Source organism: Homalodisca vitripennis, chromosome 2 (genome assembly GCF_021130785.1).
Source record: "Homalodisca vitripennis isolate AUS2020 chromosome 2, UT_GWSS_2.1, whole genome shotgun sequence".
Classification (NCBI taxonomy): Eukaryota; Metazoa; Arthropoda; class Insecta; order Hemiptera; family Cicadellidae; genus Homalodisca; species Homalodisca vitripennis.
The window spans coordinates 155,848,654-155,871,153 of NC_060208.1; positions in this window are offsets into that span (position 1 = coordinate 155,848,654).

Genomic DNA, 22,500 nt, shown 5'->3' on the forward strand with positions numbered 1-22,500 from the left:
AATTTTTTTTATCAGTACTAACGCAAATTAGGATTTGTTGAATTTACTACACAATTTCACCCACAAGATCATTTTAACTGCCGCATTTTATTATTCTAATTACGAAAGTATAGTGAGCGGCATTGCAATTTATACCCCAACAGCGATCCGGTATAAGAAAGGCAGAAATCATACTTCAAACATCCCACTCTCGATCTTAGAACAAACAAACACCTTTTTTGGTATTAAAAAAATGCATTAAACATTACGGTGTTTTGAGTTAATAATTATACACACACATATATATATATATATATATATATATATATATATATATATATATATAATACATATATATTAGTTCATGAACTACAAAATGTGTTGGTAAGGGCTTATTTGGATATAGTTAAAAAATATTAATTTAAGTACTAGAAATATTTATATAGAAAGAACAGTTACGAACCGTACCTTAAATAAGTTTAAAAGAGGCACTCCAAACTATATATATATATAATATATATATATATATATATATATATATATATATATATATGTGTGTGTGCGTGTGTGTGTGTGTGTGTGTGTGTGTGTGTGTGTGTGTGTGTGTGTGTGTGTGTGTGTGTGTGTGTTGTGTGTGTGTGTGTGTGGTTGTGTTCCCCACCCCCCCCCCCCCCCACCCCCCCCCCCCCCCACCCCCCCCCCCCCCCACCCCCCCCCCCCCCCACCCCCCCCCCCCCCCACCCCCCCCCCCCCCAAGAGTGCGCTAGATTTCAGTTGCTGTACTACACGGAAAGTAAAATGAAACTTAACTTAATATTTTAAATGGAATTGACGCTTCTCACCATACCCATATTATGTGTAGCATAGCCGTGATTTAGGATCATCAGCAGTGCAATTAATTAAATAACAGGACTGAACAATGAGATTTCCTCTCCGTATAGAGTAAACTTTAAGTTTTAGGGAGACTCTATCTAAAGTATTCTAAGACTCGTGACCAAACAGCCTTCCGGTTATGTGTTCCGCTCTTACGGACGACGTAATGGAAACCTTGATACCAAACCCAACTGGTCAGGAAAAAACGGAGTACATCTTAGTTGTACCTTCTTTGTTAGTAGGTTATTTTGACGATGGAAGGATTGTGAGGAAAAAAGGATTTTATCCAGACATCCGTGTAATTTTTTTGTATGCGAGTCCTCACCAACGGAAAATCTTTACTGTTTAATTAGCATGCTCTCCATCGTTCAAAACAGTTGTAGATGTGCATTTATCATTGGTTGATAGCTTTATAAAATTTCTCATACTTTTAATTCTTAAATAAGTGATGAATTTTTTAAATAACTACAAAAATGTAAGAGTCACATAACGTACAAGATGACATCATGTAAACCGTTGCAAAACATTGACGTAACATAGTGACTGAAATCTGATTCTGTTATAGAGTTAAGTCTTGTAAACTTAAATCCAGGTTCATTTGAAAAGACCCAAATCAATAATTTGAAGATTATGAAATTCAAAATGAATTTGTTTCTATATTTAAGCTTGTTTTAATTTAAGTATAACTAAAGAAATTTGGATTAGGTGTTTTTATATGATAATTAGGATACTACTTGATCTTTAGCACTGTTACTTGGTTGATGAAAAATGGCGTTTTTTGATGGAGTATATTGTGTGGATTTTGATGTAAACAACGGGAGGAATAAGTTTTGTCATATTATTCAGATGGTTCACAGTCTGCTCAATAGCCTAGATTATAATTCAATTTTAGTTATAGCGGAAACATAACTTTGTCTAATATAATATAGTATTGAAATAATCGTATGACAGCAGATTTCTCAACAATTTTCAGTTCATTAGCATAGTTATGGTTTAGTCCTATAACCAGTTTTTTAAATAAAAATCACAATTATTAAATAAAAATAATGGCTTTATTTAAAAATGGCATATTAAATAGTTCAATGCTTCAGAATTTTAATCACTATCTATTTTCCACAAACAATTTGACAATACCGTTTAGTAATATTAAAAAAAGGTACTTTCGCAAGAAATAAAAGTTTAAGTCACATTATATCTAACTAAAAATCAGAGTTCTCTTCTGAAAAAAAATAATCAAAGTTTTCATATAAAATTCAAATACCACTTGGAAATAATAAAAATAAAAATGTTCAATTCTATCTAAGTTCAATCAAAATCTCAAAAATAAAAAAATTAAAACTTTTGTTACCGCTGGTAATAACTTAACTTTCAATTCTTTGCAATTGAGATTACAACTGTCTCAAACAATTATTTAAGTTCAATTAATTTTTACAGTAAAAAACAGTTAAAATTAAATATTAATAATTTACTAAATTTCCAAAGTTCACTCAAAGTTATTAACAAAGTTCACTTTAAATTCACTTTTCTTGCAAGTTTGAACCAAATGTACCTTGTTTGATTCCATTGTGCTTTATTGTTCATGAAGGAATCTGTTATGCAGATTGCTCTGAAAATTTCTATAAAATTTAAGTTTTCTTATAAATAAGACAAAAAATTAATTTATATCAGATCTGAAAGATTATTTCAGTATAACGTATAATAAATTTGGTGCTTACCTCAAAATCCCTCTCGAAAAAAATTAGAAACAGGGAGCGCACTGTCATTAACTAACTCACAAATATAAATAAAAATAGGGCCGAAAATTATGAGGCTGGCTAGTTCTGTAATAGTTTACCTTCCTCCCCTTCTGATGGACATCCTCGGTGTTCTCGCATTGGCCCAGCTGTATCCAACTTGAGAAAAAACAGCCCTCTCAGATCTGACGTAACTGCAGTACACAAGACAAGTTCTCATCAATTCAAGGCAGTGAACAGCCTTTCTAATAATTTAAAGCTATCAGAAACTAACTTTCCAAAGGATTAAATATTCGTATTTATCCTAAATTTTCGCAATCTAATTAAAATTAAATCCCATTATTTTTTTCCAAAAATTTCATTTAATTTAAGTTTTAATAAAAAAATCAACAGATATAGCTTTTTAAAACGCCTACACATATACATATAATATTTTTTGTAAGTATGATTTCAAAGAAATAAACTATTCATTGTTACTTTCCAGTTCAAAGTTCATCATACGTTAATTTAGATGTATACTTGGTATTTCCTTTTTATTTAAATTAATCCTGCCAAAAGATAAACAATAATTACCCAAACCTTTAGTAGTCACTTTGTTTAGGCCTTAAGTATATCAAAAAAGTAAAGCAATCTTTGCAATTAGAGTAATATTAATATACCAGCAGGAAACATACATTTTAAATATTCTCTTTTTTTGATTACGGTACATTCAAAAAGGGTCCGACAGCAGTAGAACAATTTAAACTAGTTGATTTACAGCAGCTAATGCGACGGGTGACAGGTTGGGTTTTTTTGTTTTTACCCTCTCTCGTAGAACAATAAAATTACATCACGTCACTAGGAATTATATTGTATAAGTGTAAAAAAGATTGAACGTGATTTAAGACTATAATTACACGTACATGAAATTCCTTTCTCCTGTAAGACATATGTAATTATTAGGTAAAATAAAATTCATAGAATCAATGTACAGATAGTTGCTGGAAAGGAAGTCTTGTATTACAATTCCATACAAAGATCCTCCGGATGTAACTGGATACGCACATCGCCCCAGACACCGATGACGAACAAAACAGGAAATGCTTGTTTAAGCAGCGGAAGTGCTTATTTATAAAAAAACCGTGCGACGATGTAAGGGGCAGCCATGCTGATATGAAAAATTGGTACTCACCAATTATAATGGAGAGATTTGGCAGAGGCGTGGTCATGAGCTGGCGGGGAGAATAACATCAAAACTGAAGAACAAGGAGGAGAGGAAGAAGTCGAGGACGGGAAGTCGAAAAAAAGCGAGGTTCGGGAGTGCTAGTGTTTGTGTTCGTGTGCGGAAAAATATTCTCTAGGCGTAATAAGTGTTGAAGTGGAAATAAAATGTAGGTAATTTTAAGAACTTAGTATATTTTAGGGTTCATTAATCATTTTCAATTCCATATCTATTTAAATGTTCACAATTTCGAAAATATAAATAATATTCATGTAAATGCTTAGCTATTTAAAAGAAAGTTTCTCACGTTAGTCCATGAACTCATAATTATTGCAAACACTACAAAATTACTAGTAAATTTTATAATGATTTAAATTTAAAATAAATTGTAATGAATACAAGTTGGTCTGAAAGAAATACAATTGCGACAGCATTTGCCAGCGTAAAAGGCAATGCAGACATATTTTATAACAATTATAAAAACTATTTAGAAGCTTAAAATTATAATATTTTTGGTATCAAAATGTTCACAGAGTCCAAATTACAAGAAAAATAAAAAATTACATTTTGTAAAAAAAAAAAAAAAATTTTACATTGGACTCCCCTTAACCGGTATTTATTACTATGTCATATCATAAAAATTTGTTTTAACAACTTGTTTTCATTGATTTATTGTAGCCATATGGTCCATATGACTATTATAAACGACATATTTAATCTCACTAAAATGCCCTGTAATGTTATGCACCATCATTAAACATAATATTTCTTACATAAAATGGCGCGTTATATTTCAAATTACAAAGGTGAGTTCTTCATATTTCGTGCAAACAGATACGTAAATTCACAAAAGACTTTTTAATGACCTTTGGATTACAGAAAACGTAATGCAACTATAAGGAAAGTACATAATCCTTTTTAATTTAAAGATTAAATTACGCTCATTATTTTACAAAATTTTATTGGTTGGTAAAAAATTTTTGGTTGTGACTGTACATAAAATACAAATTGGAGAACTGCCCCTATGTGTACTTTAGGCTGGAAACGTTAGTCGTATAAAACACATGTTTTGCATTGCGAAAGTATTACCTTATGCGTAAGTCTGTGTCTGTGTGTGTGTATACTTCCCGTTATCATACCGTTGATACATTGCTATTACAAAGAATTTTTTATTTATTTTTGCCCTCATTGTGAATGTAAATCTTCATCCATCATACTTAGCTAAACTAAATTATAGCTCATATTACATATCTGCCCATAAATCTATTAAGAGCACAACTTAACAGCTGTTTATTTGCAAAGGTAAAAAATATTTATCTCTGTAAGCGTCGGGATTTATTTATTGTACCAACTCCCGCCATTTACATTGATGTTTATATGTATGTTTCTATTATATCATGTATACATCTTTAATTTCACTATCTTAATATTGAAAATCTATTGTTAATATTGTTTTATAGGATATAAAATAAATAATGATAATATTAATTTCTCTTTCATATGTACGTATTAAGGATATTTTGCAATAAACCACAATCAAGAAACTAAAAATAAAGGAGGATAAAAGGATGCATTTAACAGAGAGCATATCGCCTCCAAGTGACAACGAAAAAAGCTGGCAATTAGTCTTCAGGAACACCCGTAGTGATGAGAGTAGGGACTTTATTGTTAATAGTGTAATAGAGATGTTCTTATAACCTTATTTCTGCATATCCACCATAGTTCTTCTAGTCAAAATTCATGCTGATAATATACATACATTTATAAAACAATTTAAGAGTGTCCTAAAATCTTACTAACAACTTTTGGACATTGACATTTCTCTGTATTTTTAAATGTTATGATGGAGCTTGTATTGGATATTCTTAATTTATCCCTCATATCCTCATAAGATACATCACAAAAATAAAAGGGCCTTTGCTATCGAAAGTTCTCAAAAAAATTAAAATTATTAATATTTCTTGGCGTGTTCATAATGTAATGAATAAATTGCAATGTTTATGTGTAATTTTTACTGTACGAATAACCCATATATCGTGTTTATAAGTGACATGTTTATATCTGATTTTTCACTTAGTAATATAATATAAATAGTTGAATACCTATATTATCCAATAGGTATGGTTACTAAGCAAAATAACAATGTTACAGTATTACCTAACGATTAGGCAAGTCCCATGGAGTGACATGAAATGTCATTAATTAAACTCAGTGATGCGTATTTGAATACGATCCATAAATCGCAAGTTTTTACTCAATTTGTTTGTTAATTTTATAGATAACGCACAGACAGACAAATATATAGAGAGACAGGCAGGTAGGCTGATAGACAGTACACAAATTTTTGTATTAAAAAAAATTATAAGCTTAGTTAAGGGCCAGAGAATTAACACGATCTATTGACATTTGACATATATTGTTATAAAAATACATTTTAACTTTTTACTTTGATGATTTTCTGTTTTATAACAATATAGGAAAAAATGCAAAATATACCTTTGAAGATTTTATACACCAGATACCCAAAGATTAATTCATAAATTTCAGTAATGTACTTTTCACATATTTCTGATTGTGAATGAAAAAATAATATTAACTTACCATATTTCAATGTTTAGGATTGCATATACAGAAAGGAAGAGCAAATTAACTGTAATTTTAAAAAAAGGAATATTTAATGCGTGTTTTTATGGAATGTGGCTACAAAATTCTTATTGTATAAACTGTTAACAATAAAGTCACTATTCTCATCGCGTCGTATTGTTGGTGACTAAGTGCTCGCTTTTGTTCGCTGTCACTTGGGGGTGTTCTGCTCTCAGCTTAATATATCACAGCAATCGCTCTCATTTGAAGAAAGACTTTTCCATCTACCAAGATAGTTCCTTTAGTTTCTTTTTTTCTGTACGAAATTTTCAACACTTGCGTTGTAAAAGAGAGCACAACACATCTCCGGAATAATGCATACAATTATGATTATAAATAATCATATAAGTCAGTTTATACTTCTTAGATAAAATGATTGTATTTGGTTTATTATCTCATTCATAGTTTCTCTGAAAGGGTTGGAGACAGATGCTACACTATTATAACCTCTATTATAAAATGTATACATAAATATGACCAAACATACACAGTAACAAGTAATTATTTATTTCTAGAAATTTAGTATTTAATTACAATATGAATTATATACGACAAGATTACTTATTACGCGCAACGAAATTTTGTCAATTCATTGTTATAAAATTTCCAAAATACACATACAACTCTTTCTGCTTTGCATATATATATTAGTAAATATAATGTATCAATAATTTATATTTAGTGTTCAAAGTACCACTTGCTTTGCTAGAGGAGATTGTTATCATATATTTCAATAATCTACAAACTAATATACAATATGCATAGACATTTTGTTTGCCTCATAATAAAAATTAAGTACTGATTTTGAAATGTTAAATTTTATCACTAAATAACAAACATAAGTATAAGTTACAATAAAATATTTTATAATTACATTTTTCTATAAATGTTTACACCATGTAGGGCTATGTACTTTGTCAATATACAATTTCCTACAACAAGAATTAACCACTTTTGCCATCTACTGTAGCTTTTAAAATTCAACTAACCAACAACTTAAATTATTATTGTTTTCATTTAACAAATATAAATAATGAAAATTAATTTACACGTAATTCAATACTGGCAATAAGACAAAGTTTGTAGGAATATGATATTCCCCTAATTAATAACAGCTGCCACAAAATGTGAGGGTCTTTTTAATTGGCCATTGTGAAAATGCTTCTTAGTAAATTACATTTGCATGTCAAGATCTCCTCTTATTTTGTATTTGTCCAGTGTTGCAACGTTGTGCCAAGTTGGATTTACTAAGAAATATTTTTATACTAAACTATTAACTCATTAACACATTGATTTGTTGTTTTTATGTGGCTGTACTTTCAATTATTTACCTCTTTTATTTAAATTTATATATATATATATATATATATAATGATATATATATATATATATATATATATATATATACATATATATATATATATATATATATATATATATATATATATAATGTATAATTATATTTTGATTTGCTCTTGAATAGGTACCATACTGTGTGAAAACTTAGATTGTTATATAGTCGGAGACATTAAAAATAATATATCGTGTAACGGAGAATGTTCAAAAGAACATAGTTGTGATTGATATGAAGGTAATTAAGTATATTACCTTCATATATACTTAACAAAACAACATAGGCTCAAGTTCTAGGAATGTATACAATATCACCTTATCTATACAATACAGGGTGATTCATGAAGTTCTCCCCCCACTTCTACAGCACATTGTACTAGTAAAAATAATGAAAAAATGTTATATAAACATAGGTCCGAAAACGCTTTGTTAGCGAGTTACAGCTAGCGAAAGATTTCGCCTGAATTCCTGGGTAAAGAGTAAAATAAAGCCATACTGAACTTTTGGAAAGGTTAATTAAGTAAGTAAGAAATATCGTGGATTATTATGTATTTTTACCTGATAAAGCTAATAAAATAGGTTTCAGAACTGTACCTGTAGTAGTTTTTGAGGGATTCAGGGTTTAAATGCAAAAAATTGGGGCACGAAAACAATGTTTTTTTAAGTTTGATGTACAATAACTTTGTTAAATTGGTAATAAATACATAAAATCAACGAACATTAATTGTAGAGAATTTAATTCTGAGAAAATTAATTATAATCAAAGTCTAAAATAAAACAGAAATAAGTACCAAAAAATCGATTTTATTCAGTATAATATATTACTAGCTGTAAAGAAATACCGTACGGTATTTAGTTAAAATAAAACAAAAACAAAATGTTTGTTCCTTAATGATGAGATAAATTGAGAAAACAAGATTAACTGTTAAATAAATTTGTTTGTAAATAAAAATATCACGTTTTATTTACGTTGTATTTTTTTTTAATACAAATTTACATCAAATGTTCGAAACTAAATTAAGCAAACATTTTCCCATTATTGTTTACTACTCATCGAAATGCAGTTTTTTGTTTTATTAATTTCTAAGTTGGTAACACACGAATAACAGCTGATCAACAATGGTATTCTGTACTGTTACGTTAAAACTGTGTATTAGTATTTTTTTAATACAAAATTAATATATATAATATTTATTACTTACCATTTAGTTCATACTTTTGAAAAATAACCGAATAATAAACTTTAAAAAGACAAAAACTAGTGTATCATTCTACGATTTTTCTTATTATCAGTCGGAAGCTACTTAAAATTAGTTTACCTTACAATGTTACCGTGCAGGTGGTATTGTAAGCATATACAGGGTGATTCATGAAGTTCTCCCCCCACTTCTACAGCACATTGTACTAGTAAAAATAATGAAAAAATGTTATATAAACATAGGTCCGAAAACGCTTCGTTAGCGAGTTACAGCTAGCGAAAGATTTCGCCTGAATTCCTGGGTAAAGAGTAAAATAAAGCCATACTGAACTTTTGGAAAGGTTAATTAAGTAAGAAATATCGTGGATTCTTATGTATTTTTACCTGATAAAGCTAATAAAATAGGTTTCAGAACTGTACCTGTAGTAGTTTTTGAGGGATTCAGGGTTAAATGCAAAAAATTGGGGCACGAAACAATGTTTTTTTAAGTTTGATGTACAATAACTTTGTTTAAATTGGTAATAAATACATAAAATCAACAAACATTAACTGTAGAGAATTTAATTCTGAGAAAATTGATATAATCAAAGTCTAAAATAAAACAGAAATAAGTACCAAAAAATCGATTTTATTCGGTATAATACATTACTATTTTAAGCAAAATTAATCAGGTTGGGCCAACCGTACGCACCTTTTTATAAAGATATTCGAAAATGAGGCCATCATTATCAATACATTTTGCAGCACGTTTGTGTATTGCTTTTGTTGCGTTTCTTAATGTTTCAGGACTTCCCTGTATCTGCACAGCCGAATCCATAATACGGGCAATTAATTTATCACGAGAATTCACTTTTGTCTTGTATACAATGTCTTTCATCCATCCCCAGATGCAATAATCCAATAGATAGATCTGGAGATAGATCTGGTGATCTTGGTGGCCAAGGGTGAGGCCCTCCACGACCAATCCAGTGTCCAGGAAATTGATGATTTAAGTAAGCAGAAACGGCACGTGAAAAAGTGGGGAGGTGCTCCGTCATGCTGGAAGTACAAATTTTGTCTGAGATGTAAAGGAACATTCTCTAACAGCTGCGGCAACTCTTCTTGAAGGAAATGCAAATAGAACTCAGCATTTAGGCGTCCAGGTAATATGAAAGGTCCAATCAGCCGATTGTGCAAAAGGCCACACCAGACATTGACGCTAAATCGGTGTTGAAAGTTCTGTTTCCACTACCTCATGTGGATTTTCTTCTGCCCATGAGTGTTCATTGTGCAAGTTATTGACACCACCATCCCGAGTGAATTGTGCCTCATCCGTAAACAAAATACGCTTGTAGAGTTGATTATTAATATTCAAAAAGTTGCAAAACTCCAAGCGAAGTGGACCATCCCCTAGCTGTAGATGTTGAACCTTTTGTTTATGAAACGGATAAAATTTGTTTCGATTAAGTGACCTCCACACCGTTGACTGCGAAACTCCTATCCGCCTAGAAATACGTCGTGTACTTACACCTGGACTGCGATGAACAGCATTAATAACAATATCATCATCAAGTTGGACAGCTCGTTCATAATTGGTTCTAGTACTTGGTAGTGATCCTGTTTTCCCGAAGAGAACGAAAAGTTCCTGAAATTGTTTTGGTATCTGGAATCCTCCTATTAGGGTAGCGTAGTTCATATTCTTCTACAGCAGCTCTAGCATTACCATTACAGTAACCCAAAATAAAAACCATATCAGCGTATTCCTCTGATGTAAATAAGTAAGGCATTTTTTCGCTGAATAAACAATCGAATTATAACTCACAGAAAAATTGCATTTAATAACACGATTCACAGAACCCGATCTCCTGCTGTAGCTTGCAAAACACCACTAATACACAGTTTTAACGTAACAGTACAGAATACCATTGTTGATCAGCTGTTATTCGTGTGTTACCAACTTAGAAATTAATAAAACAAAAAACTGCATTTCGATGAGTAGTAAACAATAATGGGAAAATGTTTGCTTAATTTATTTTCGAACATTTGATGTAAATTTTTATTTAAAAAAAAAAATACAACGTAATAAAACATGATATTTTTATTTACAAACAAATTTATTTAACTTTGTATATTTATAATACAAAGTTAAATACAAACTTTGTATAAATTTATATATTAATTTTGTATTAAAAAACCAAACACAATTGGAAATAATACAAATATACACTTATTATATGTAGCGTTTTTTAAGCTACATTGATTGATTTTTTAATTAAAACTTAAATTAAATGAAAAATATAGGAAAGAAATATTGGGATTTAATTTTAATTAGATTGTGAGAGGTTAGGAAAAAAGTAATATGTAATCCTTTAGTTAGTTAGGGCTGGTAACTTTAAATTATTAGGAAAGGCGGTTCGCTGCCTTGAATTGATCAGAACTTGTCTTGTGTACTGCAGTTACGTCAGATCTGAGAGGGCTATTGTTTCTCAAGTTGGATACGGCTGGGCCAATGAGAGAAAACCGCGGATGTCCATCAGAAGGGGGTGGGTGGAAATGGAACTATCAAACTGCCAGCTCATAATTTTCGGCCTTCTTTTGGTAATTATCGTGAATGTAGTTGATGAGAGTGCGCGCCGTGTTTCTATTTTTTTTTAGCGAGGGATTTTGAGGTAAGCATCAAATTTATTGTACGTTATATTGAAATAGTCTTCCAGATCTGCTGTTAAATTAATTTTTGTTGTCTTTTTATAAGAAAAATTAAATTGATAGAAACTTCAGAGCAATCTGCATAATTGATTCTTGATGAAAAATAAAGAATAATAGTATCAAAACAAGTTACATTTGGTTAAAACTTGCAAGAAAAGTGAAATAAAGTGAAATAAAAGTGAATTTTGTTAATAACTTTTATGGAATTTTGGAATTATGGAAAATTAATAATTTATTAATATTTAATTTGAACTGTTTTATTGTACATTTTTATTGGAAATTAATTGAACTTTAATATTTGTTTGAGAGAGTAGTATCTGAATGGCAAAGACATGAAAGTTAAGGTACAGCTGGTGGAAAGAGAAGTTTGATTTTATATTTTTGAATTTTGAGTGAACTTAGTTAAAAGTGAACATTTTTATTTTATTTATTTCCTAATGGTATTTTATTTTTATCTGAAAACCTTATTATTTTATTTTAGGAGGGAGCTTTGATTTTTAGTTTGAGATATTTGACTGAAGTTTTTTATTTCTTGCCAAAGTACCTTTTTAATATTACTAAACGTATTGTCAATTCTTTTGTGGAAAATTATGAAATTCTGAATTATTGAACTATTTAATTTGCCATTTTAATTAAATCCATTATTTTTTGTTAGAAATGTGGTTTTAGTTAGACAAACCAGATAATATTTAATAGGTCATAAAGTTACTGAATATTCACTCGGAGCTTACTAATAAATAATATTTTATATCGTCTTGGATGTCTGATTGATAATTTCATTCATAATATTCTGGAATTGTATTATCCTGAATCCAAGTCGTTATACTACAGTATTGTTTTAATTTGCTCAACAATTGAAAGATTTGTGTTGTAATTGTTTTTATTTTTTAAGTTCCACTATATGTAACTTCCCCATGACGAGATAGTACGATATTGTTAATGTACAAAACATACAAATCCTTGTATTGAGAAAAATATTATAATAATCATACACTTATTTACAGCAACGAAAAAGGTTTTTGATAAAAATTACTAAAAATAATGTCCTACTTTTTTGGTAGTACACGTATCCATATTGGTGTTTAATGAATTCATTGGGTAAGAGGAATATCAGGCAATAATGATCTGTTTCCACTATCACTATCAATTTTCACAACCAAAATCACATTCCACTGGATTTTAATCATCCAGACTACCTAACAACAAATCTGAGAAAGAAATATCATCATGAACTTAATTTGCCGATATGTCACTATCATCATCATCAGAATTAATATTTTCATCATCCAGGAGCTAAACTCAACATTCAACTTGAATTAACCCTTCCTAGTACATCTACGTTAAGTGTGGTTTGTTGTATAAATGCCTTAATTGATTGGTTAACAAAATACTATTATGATATACAAAATTAATTAATCGTTTTAAAATTATAATGAAAAAAGGGTACGCGATTTGAGAATTGAGGAACAAACATTACAGTCAAGAAGAGTTTGGAGAAGATTAATGCTGAATAAGAAAGACCATTTTGAAGAAGTGGAAAGATTAACCCATGTAGCTGTAGTTTTATAAATATATGGAAGTGGACCTTCGCTTGGTTATAATTTATTTTTAACAGATGTTTGTGTTATTTACAATATATCTAAAAGAGTATTGAATATATCTCCATAACTTTTTCAGAGATCACAGCTTTGTTAGATATGGTCCGAATTCATTGTTTCATTACTTGAAGTATTTATAAAATAATGTGTAGGATGTATATGCTAATTTTAAAATAAGCCACGAATAAAAAAATATTGTTTATTTTTGTAACCAATGTGTTTGAAAACCGTATTATTCACAATTACTAACCTAGTTCAGTAAAAAAGTTTAATATTGTTTGTGCCTTATTCTTTAATAAATCGGAATTGGTATAAACCTCTCCTCTGCACATCAAAAGAGTTCTCAAAATAATGTCTCTATGTGTTGTGAGATTTTTGTTTAAAGATAGAATCATTGATTCCTCACGATTACAAATTTGTAGATATATGGTCTGAATATTAAAAAAATAATTACAAAAAGCACATTTTAAATTTCAGTAAACTATTAATATTATTAAATAGCTATTTTGTAAAAGTTTTCACTAACACTCTATAAATACTACCTAATGAATTATCTATTAGAAACGTTGTTTTCTACTTTGAAACAGATATGTCAGTTTATGTAATGATAGTTGGTTAACTATACCATTTAATTGTTGTACAGTTCTGGAAATGAAAACATTCATTTAGGTTCCTAATGATAGCTTAAATAATGGAACAGAGTGGAATACCTTCATTGCACGACAAATAAGCCGACCATAGTTTGCTAACAACTCTGGCTATATCAGCGGTAATTGTTCTGGCTTAGTTATTGATTTGTTTTAGTAGTAGGTTTCACAATATTTCAGTGATTAACACGTTGGATTTAAACTTAAAATATTTTATATTAGTAAACTGTAAATATTGTAAGCTTAAACTTAACATGGTAACAAGAAGGTATTTTTCTGTTAAAATTATATAATTTATTTTGTTTTCATTTTTTATATTCTTATATAAAAGTGTAAATGGAAAAAATAAGTGAAATATAGGAGGTTGTGGTACAATTATACAGATATTTAGAAACATTGTTACCGGTTAAGCTAAGTAACAATTTACAGTCAGCTAAAAAAATACGTTGTCTGTGTTTCTGTCTGAGTTTTTCAAATCTGGTGCAACGTTTATTTTTGTATTTCTACATATTAAGTTCATTTTTCAATTTAATTGGACCTGAACGAGCATATTTTTCAAGAGACAAACAATAATTAGCAATTATTGCATAATGGTTCGTCATTTGAAGCGGTCTTAACGCGCATGGCGATTTTATTTTTTGTTCTCTGGACCAAACCCACATTTATGACTATATCCTTCATATATATTTTTTTCTGTATGTTATTAACAGGTTAAATATACTGAATCAAAAAATATTTGTCAAATTCAGATAATAATTACAAATTCTGATAAACTATTTAAATACAAGTAAAAACATAAAATTATGTCCAAAAAATTAAAATCCAGCATACACAATGCATCTACTTTAAGACCTGAGTTATGCATAAGTATCTCAGTAATGTTGTCAGAGTTAGATATGAATCATGTTTTAAATACAGAGTTGACAACTTTCTGCTTTGAATTTTATCATCCGCACTTGCTTTTCGAAGGTATGGTTATTTGTAAACCTGATATAGCACAGTTAATGCTCTTCCTAATCTTCCAATCTTTATTTGCAATAATATCATCAGGGTTTCTTGGTTTATTATATCATGTATTTCAATTTTAACTCAGATAATATTTTCGTAATCAGAAAAAAACATACTCGATGTCCTCTCGATGTTTTGTTGTATGAAATGTAACATTTAGTGACTGATGTTTAACTATATAGATCCATTTGCTTTAACTTATACTAAGTTCACTTAAAAATTGTATTCACAGAGTGAGTGGTTCGGGTTTTTTTCTTATATTTTGTAAATACACCGTACTTCAATGTCATAGGAAAAGTGTTTAGTGAGCCCTCAAGTAAAAACTCATAATTTTGTACTTTAAATGAAGTTCACAATAATCCATTAAAAATAATGCATGCGGTCAAAATAACCAAGAACAGAACTGTAATAAATCGCAATAGGCATAATATGCCATTGTTTAGAGATTGGCCACATTATTGTAAATGAAAACCATGAAAATGTATTACAGTGGTTGATATGGCTATGTGGTGTCGATTTCACTTAGGCATGAAATAAAATTTTAACTAGTCATTATTTTGCCTCAATTTGATTTTGAGATGTTCAATACCAAAGCAGTTTCTTTCTCACCATCTACATTAAAGTTACAAGCTTAAGTTTGATTGGTTATAGATATTTGCCCCATATGCATATATTTGGATCAAATCGGGTAATTGATTTGCGACCAACCAATTGCATTTCAAGTTTTAAAAATATTACTCTTCCCTAGTAATGCCTTCAAACCCTCTGAACCGTCTTTACCTAGGGCTAAGATATTTACGTATATTAAGTTAGCTGTTTTCTTTCGTTTACACCCTCGTCATGTATTCTTGGAAATATATAAATATATGTGAACTGATTCAATAGGGACACTGGAACCTTCCTTATGGTTAAATGTAGGAATTAGACATATGTATATAAAACTTACATTATTGTATACCTTACCAGTCCAAATTAATCTTGCTGCTCCTTAAAAAAAAAACGCTTTGTCTATGCTATAAAGATTCGTTATTGCTTTTGCTATGGACATGCGGTCACTATGCTCCCTACCGTTCTTAAGATGTAGTCATGTTAATCCCTATCCCTCCATGTTAATTCCTTCAGCTACATTACGTATAACGTTTTATATTGCCAAAAGGCGTCAATTTCAAGTACCCTTCATGCACAAATTCTCAGTCTTCTTTCTTCAATAGGATCTGATAAAAATAAGTTATTAAATAATAAACTAAATAGTATGAATTCATATTTATAATACTTGTTAAGAGTTACATAGATAGTACTAGTGTTGTTGCTGTGCACATCCCACTAAAACAGCTGAAATTATTTATGTGCATACAAACTAGGTAAAACTGCCTATTGGGTTGGTTACTGTGATTCGCTGTTAACCACTTCTACTGTAAATATAATTTTACTAAAACACTTAAGGTATATTAATTAAAGGTATATTTCCAATCTATTACTTTTAGATTACCAATGTACATGCCTAATATATCCTAAATCTATTCTTTCAGCATTGTGAGCACGTTTATTAAACTTAAGTTTATATATTAACAAACATCTCCATTTACAATATTAATAGGATAAACACAAACAATGTAAAAGTCTGAATGTGAAAGCTTTGTGCGTGCCTCTGACAAGTCCAGCACTCATTATTCGGCCGGCTTGTTTGAAGTGAAATATTTCTCAGGATTTGTGGAGTTATCTTTGTTTCCCTCTGCTACTTTCATATTATTAGTATAATCCAATATTTTACTTCGTCCAGCATAGTTATCTAATTATGTGTTTTTTAATAAATAGGTCATATAATAGTAATGTTTATGAATAATTAACCACTAAAAAATCCTTAAAATCAAAGAGTATTGGAGAAAATATATTTTACCTATAATTCAGATTTTATATGTAATAGTATAAAAATATTATTTAAATGATTCCAGGAAATGTATTGATACGGAGTTCGCAAAAAGACTTTTATGAACGTTATTACAGATTTTTGAAAGTGCGCTTTACGAAGAGTAGACATATTTTTAGCATTGGAATAAAAAATAATGAATATAGAAATATGTCATTTAAAAAATGTTTAGTGTGCATATTTTAAATTGTTATATCACATAAACAGTTGCATTTCAAAATTTGTCAATTAAAGCTCACAATTTATGTGTATTTCAAAACACTTATTATGGTTATAATAACAATAACATATGAAAAACAATACAATTAAATCTGTAAACTGTATCTATTATAAAACTCAGTGACAAAGGAACAAAACGTACTGTAGCTTGGTAGACACATAAGAAACTGGAAATTACAGTTAAACTAATTTCTTTATGGAATAAAGTGCAATAATTCTTGCACAAGCTTTATAATTCCCTAACGATTACAGGTAAAGCAATACAAATAAAAAAATAATAATAATTACTTCACATATGAATATACTTTGTAAATACATAATACATATATTGCCTCATACAAATTAGTACTATATCTACTACAACTTAAATTAAATTTTAATAAATAGTAATTATTCTCCGAAATAAAATAATTTAACTTTTTAATTACTCTTTGTATTTTAGCAATATTTGCTTGTATAAATAAAAAAATACAAGCATCCATTTCGCCTAAAATATTCCTTTTTATTCGTGATAGAACCCCTTGTAAGATGGCACCTAACAAACAGTTGGTGTAATGATTTTTTTTTAATTAATCCTTCTGATAATTCACACTTACTGACAATATTTTCCGCCAAACACGGTCTGACTCATCCATAGCCGTGTCTGTGGTGGAAGGGGAATCCCATCCTGCGCGCTTTGTTATTCACCATCTCGACACGGGACCCGACTGTGTTATTGCAGTTGTTAGACGGCATCTAACTATGTGAGCGATCCTGTTACTGTTTTTATTAGGGCAAATGTGTTTCAATACAATTGTTAAAAGCAATACAATGTTTAGTTCGATATCGTTATTTTAGTGTGTGCACAATACGAACGCTCAACAGTCTGATGAAAGTGATGTGGGGTCTAGAAAATTTTGCTCAAATCTTACAACCCAGCTGTTTTACTGCCCTGTAAGGAAAATCAGATATACGCTGTTCAAGTTTTCCGCTTGTTCAAAGTGTACTTGCATTGCTAATAATCAGGAAAACCTGAACTAGTACCATAATTGTGCTACAGAAGAAACATAATAACCATTTATTCCCCATTTGTCTTAGAATTCGTTATTTATTTTCAAATATTTGATATTTAATCTATAATATAAAATAATCAATGATTGGTTGGTAAAGAAACTAACTTTATCTACAGTAAGGTCTATTGAACATTAATATATTAAAATGTGTTGTTTATATGAAATATATATTTATAAATAAAAAGTGCAATATTGTGAGAAATGTAATAAAATAATGTTATTATTAATCATAAAATAAAATAAGTAAAACCTTATTCAAATACAGATACGATAAGTGTAAAATAGTATTTAGAAGAATAAAATCAAAAGTAACGTACAACACCTCAAATTTAAATAGCAGCTATAAAGGGGACCTGCTACGTATGTAAATAGGACGGGAACTCTCACTGGTTAAATTAAATAATAGTACGCATAAAAATAATACAGCAATAATACTATGGGTAAGAGAATGGAATTATGGTTACTAGGTATAGTAGGACAATGTGAGATGTCCTAATATATACTGAGATATTTATCGGTTATAAGTAAATTTTAAGTTTTTGCCGTTGAAAGGCAGCTTCAATTGTCAAAAACAGATATTTTATAATCTGTTTGGTTGTAAAAAACCTAAACAGAATTATACAGGTTGGACAATAATTCTCGCACAAGCTTTATAATTCCCTAACGATTACAGGTAAAGCAATACAAATAAAAAAATAATAATAATTACTTCACATATGAATATACTTTGTAAATTAACTAGTATTAACTGTTCGTTATGTCAAGGGGATGGCCCGCAAGGTTTTAGAAAAAATCCATTATTAGACCATAGGTCGAGTAGTACATCAAATTTAAGGTCTTTATTGTGAGTGCATGTCACAAAATCCGCCTGAAAAAGTACACTCTTTAAAAAATTACGCTGGTTTATTATTTGAAAATTCACAATGTTGGTCCTATTAAAGATGGTTTAATGTTCTTGTTTTGCCCCAAGTTGTGAAAGTTAAACATAAATATTTACTAGAATTAGGAATCGTTTTAAGATAGTGTTTCTTCATATCGAATGTAGAATTGTCTACAATGAGTTCCGCAAAAAAAGTTTTAATATAGGATAGGTCAAGATGTATTTTATTGCAAAAGTGGTTATTTTATAGATATGAGTGATAATTGGAAAAACCTGGTATCATTTATTATAATACAAAGTTTTTATGTTTAGTTTTGGCTTATTGGGGTTAGATTTGTACATCTTACATTACATTTTAAAACTATGCAAATCTTTACCTATTTTTAAGTTAAATTTTACTAAATAAACTTTATAGTAACACAATTTCAAAATATTCATTTTTATGATATTTCAATATTGTATATAATTAGAAGACATAATACAACTTTACGGATAAAAACAATTATTATAAAAGTAAACTCAAATGAATACATCGTTATGACTATTAGATAACTGTAATATTTGTATTTTACACTTTAATGGAATTTATGATAAACGTTCAATAACGTTGCAGAACATACTGAGAGTTATATATTTAGGGCTGAATCATTTAACAATTATTTTGGTATTAGTTGTCTACTTTAACAATTTATTGTTTTAGTTTTCAGTAAATTTTTAAAGTTACTCATATAGTACTTATACAATATATAAAGACTTGAAATAAATTGTCGAAAACAATTATCACTCCACACATTGAGAACCTTTTTGTTGGTTATTCCATTATTTAAGGACTTCAAAAAACAAGAAGCAATTTCGTTACTTCCTCTGCCTGTTATTGACTCATTCCATAAAAACATATTTCCTGTATTGGAGTCACCCACATGAATACATAAATTATAGCAGGATAACTGTCGTGAATAATACATTTTGTTGTGTGTTAAACATGGCAGTGACAGCACCTGCTGAAGATCCATAGATACAGTGCAAGATCTATGATTAGAATCTTTTGAGTTGGTTAAATCGTCTTTCATTACAGATAAAGCTTTTGCAGCTTTCCTATAATGATTTTCAATTTTAAATTGTAACTCTCTGTTTCCAGGGCTGCCCTGTCTCTGGGCTTTCAAAATATCACATGTGTCGCATGTGTCTGTTCTTGGAAGACGAAAGGATAAGTCTGGGAAATGTTTCTTGAAAGTACTAAAATAGTAACGATAAGTTATCGGAGAGTCAGTGTGGAGTTCTTTGAATGCAAGATACATTCTATTTATGCTTAGATCTTGGCTAAGATATTTCCTCGAACTTTTATTCCTTGTGTAATGGCTCTCATCACGTGGGAAAGTGTTTATGTGTCTAACAACAAGCATTTCATGTTGTTGAGAGAATTTCCTTCTTTTCAATTTATTACCTCTTTTTTCAGTGTATGAAGGTCATGCCCAATTTTTTCGCACTCACTAATGTTTCAACTCTCCTCTTATTTATGGAGAATGTATCCAAAAAAGTTTGTTTACAAACACTGAACACACCACCTCCTTCATTTGGTAGAGTAAAGCAAATAGTGCATTGCCTTCTACTGTCCTTCTCATTTGTGTAGTTACCATGTCGCCTTCTTTTTACTGGTATGAGAATTAGAAGTCACATGAGAAGGTTGTTTTGTTTGACATTATCCTCCAAGTTGTAAAAATCTGTAAAGAGCTTCAACTTCCAATCAGAACTGATTGTCTTACACTCGCTCTTACATTTGCAAATTGCCTGTAAAATAAAACCTATGTTAGTAGCTGACATTACTGAGTGTCAGCCACTTAGCCCTATATTTCAAGCCTTCAAAATTTCTTAACTATGTCTAAACTGTGTTCATTTCGTATTTCCTATGGTATTGAAACCCATGCCTTTTGATTTAAAAAGTTTTGATACACGACAGCGATGATATTATTATCCTTAATAACTATTAATCAATTAAAAAACACTTAACCTAGTACTAGGTTCTTCCTTAGCACTAACAATTTGTTTCTTCTTAGTTATGTATGCCAATCCTTTAATTCTTCGTAATTTCATCTCCTGCTGGATTGTACCTTCTCCTTTCTTCCTGTTTTTTCTTTTGAACATGATGTTCTTCAAATACGTTCTCCATAGTAACAGTTATAATGATCAACTATTATTACAATAGAAAAACACCTAACATAACCTCAAACAGTTCACTTTAGCCCTTGTAAAATAAACAACAACAAGCTGACTAAAACTGGAAGTGGCACTTAGCCCGTCATATAGGTTAGGCGGGTGGCACATAGCCCATGGCGCAGTCTATCGGATTTTTTAAAAACTACTTCCAATGCATTTGGCACTTACCCCGTTATATACGTATGTAGGGCTTTACATTCAGAAACATATTAAAAAAAATACCATTTCGTAATTTTTGGCACTTAGCCCGTTATTTATTTCAAGTCTTCATATAATTAATTATTAGACAGTTATGAAAAACTGTTTATTGAGTAGGAAAAACTCATAATAAAACGTGCAGGAAAAACGTGCATAATATATTCATTCCAAACCATATATTGACATATCCAAATCTACTTATATTAATTACCTCGAATAATATACCTAAAAGATTTATACTGGTAGTTTGTAAAGCTGTAATTGTGTATTAATTAATCATTATGTTCTTAATAAGGATAAAACTAACATAACTTTAATTATTATTTAAATATATGCATGTTTTAGATTTAACATTTTACCTTAACTGCAAAAATTATGATACAATTTGTAAGTGAGTACACGTTATTAAGTTTATGGATATATCTTATAAAAAACATAGTTCTGAGTGTAATAAATTAAGGGTTATTTAAGATAATAAAGACCTGTAAAGAAACAAAGTGAGCTAGAAGATAAGGGAACGTGTATGATTAGAGATTACGTGTGAGAAATCATAATATGAGGACGGTTAGAGAATGCCATTCATACAGCGTTCACCCGGCTAAGTCTGCCTGGCTTCAACTTTATATTGGATAAAGATTCTTTTCTTTCCAACGTCGAGAAATACTCTTATTATGCATTATGTTCAAAAACTACACAGACAGTATTATAATATTTCAGTTTATTAGATGGTATATTCAATTTTTACCTTGTACTGGGTGAGTGAAAGCGATGCTCGGTGGGCTGGAAAAATGTATTATATTATTAAGACGTCCGCCCAGAATATCCCGATTAAAGACTGACTAATATAAGCAATATTTTGTATAAAGCATAATTTATGTATAAACATTATCGATTTTGATTATGGTACACTTAATACCATGCAATTAGTTGAGCAACACCAAATATTTTTTTAGAATAGTAACCGTGATACCAAAAAGAAAATTTCCGAAAAAAATTGTTAATGAAGAAAAAACTATCGTTCAACACTATGTCGTCTCAAAATATATGGCGAAACACTATCATTTATTACGTGACATAAGAAGTATAAAAAGT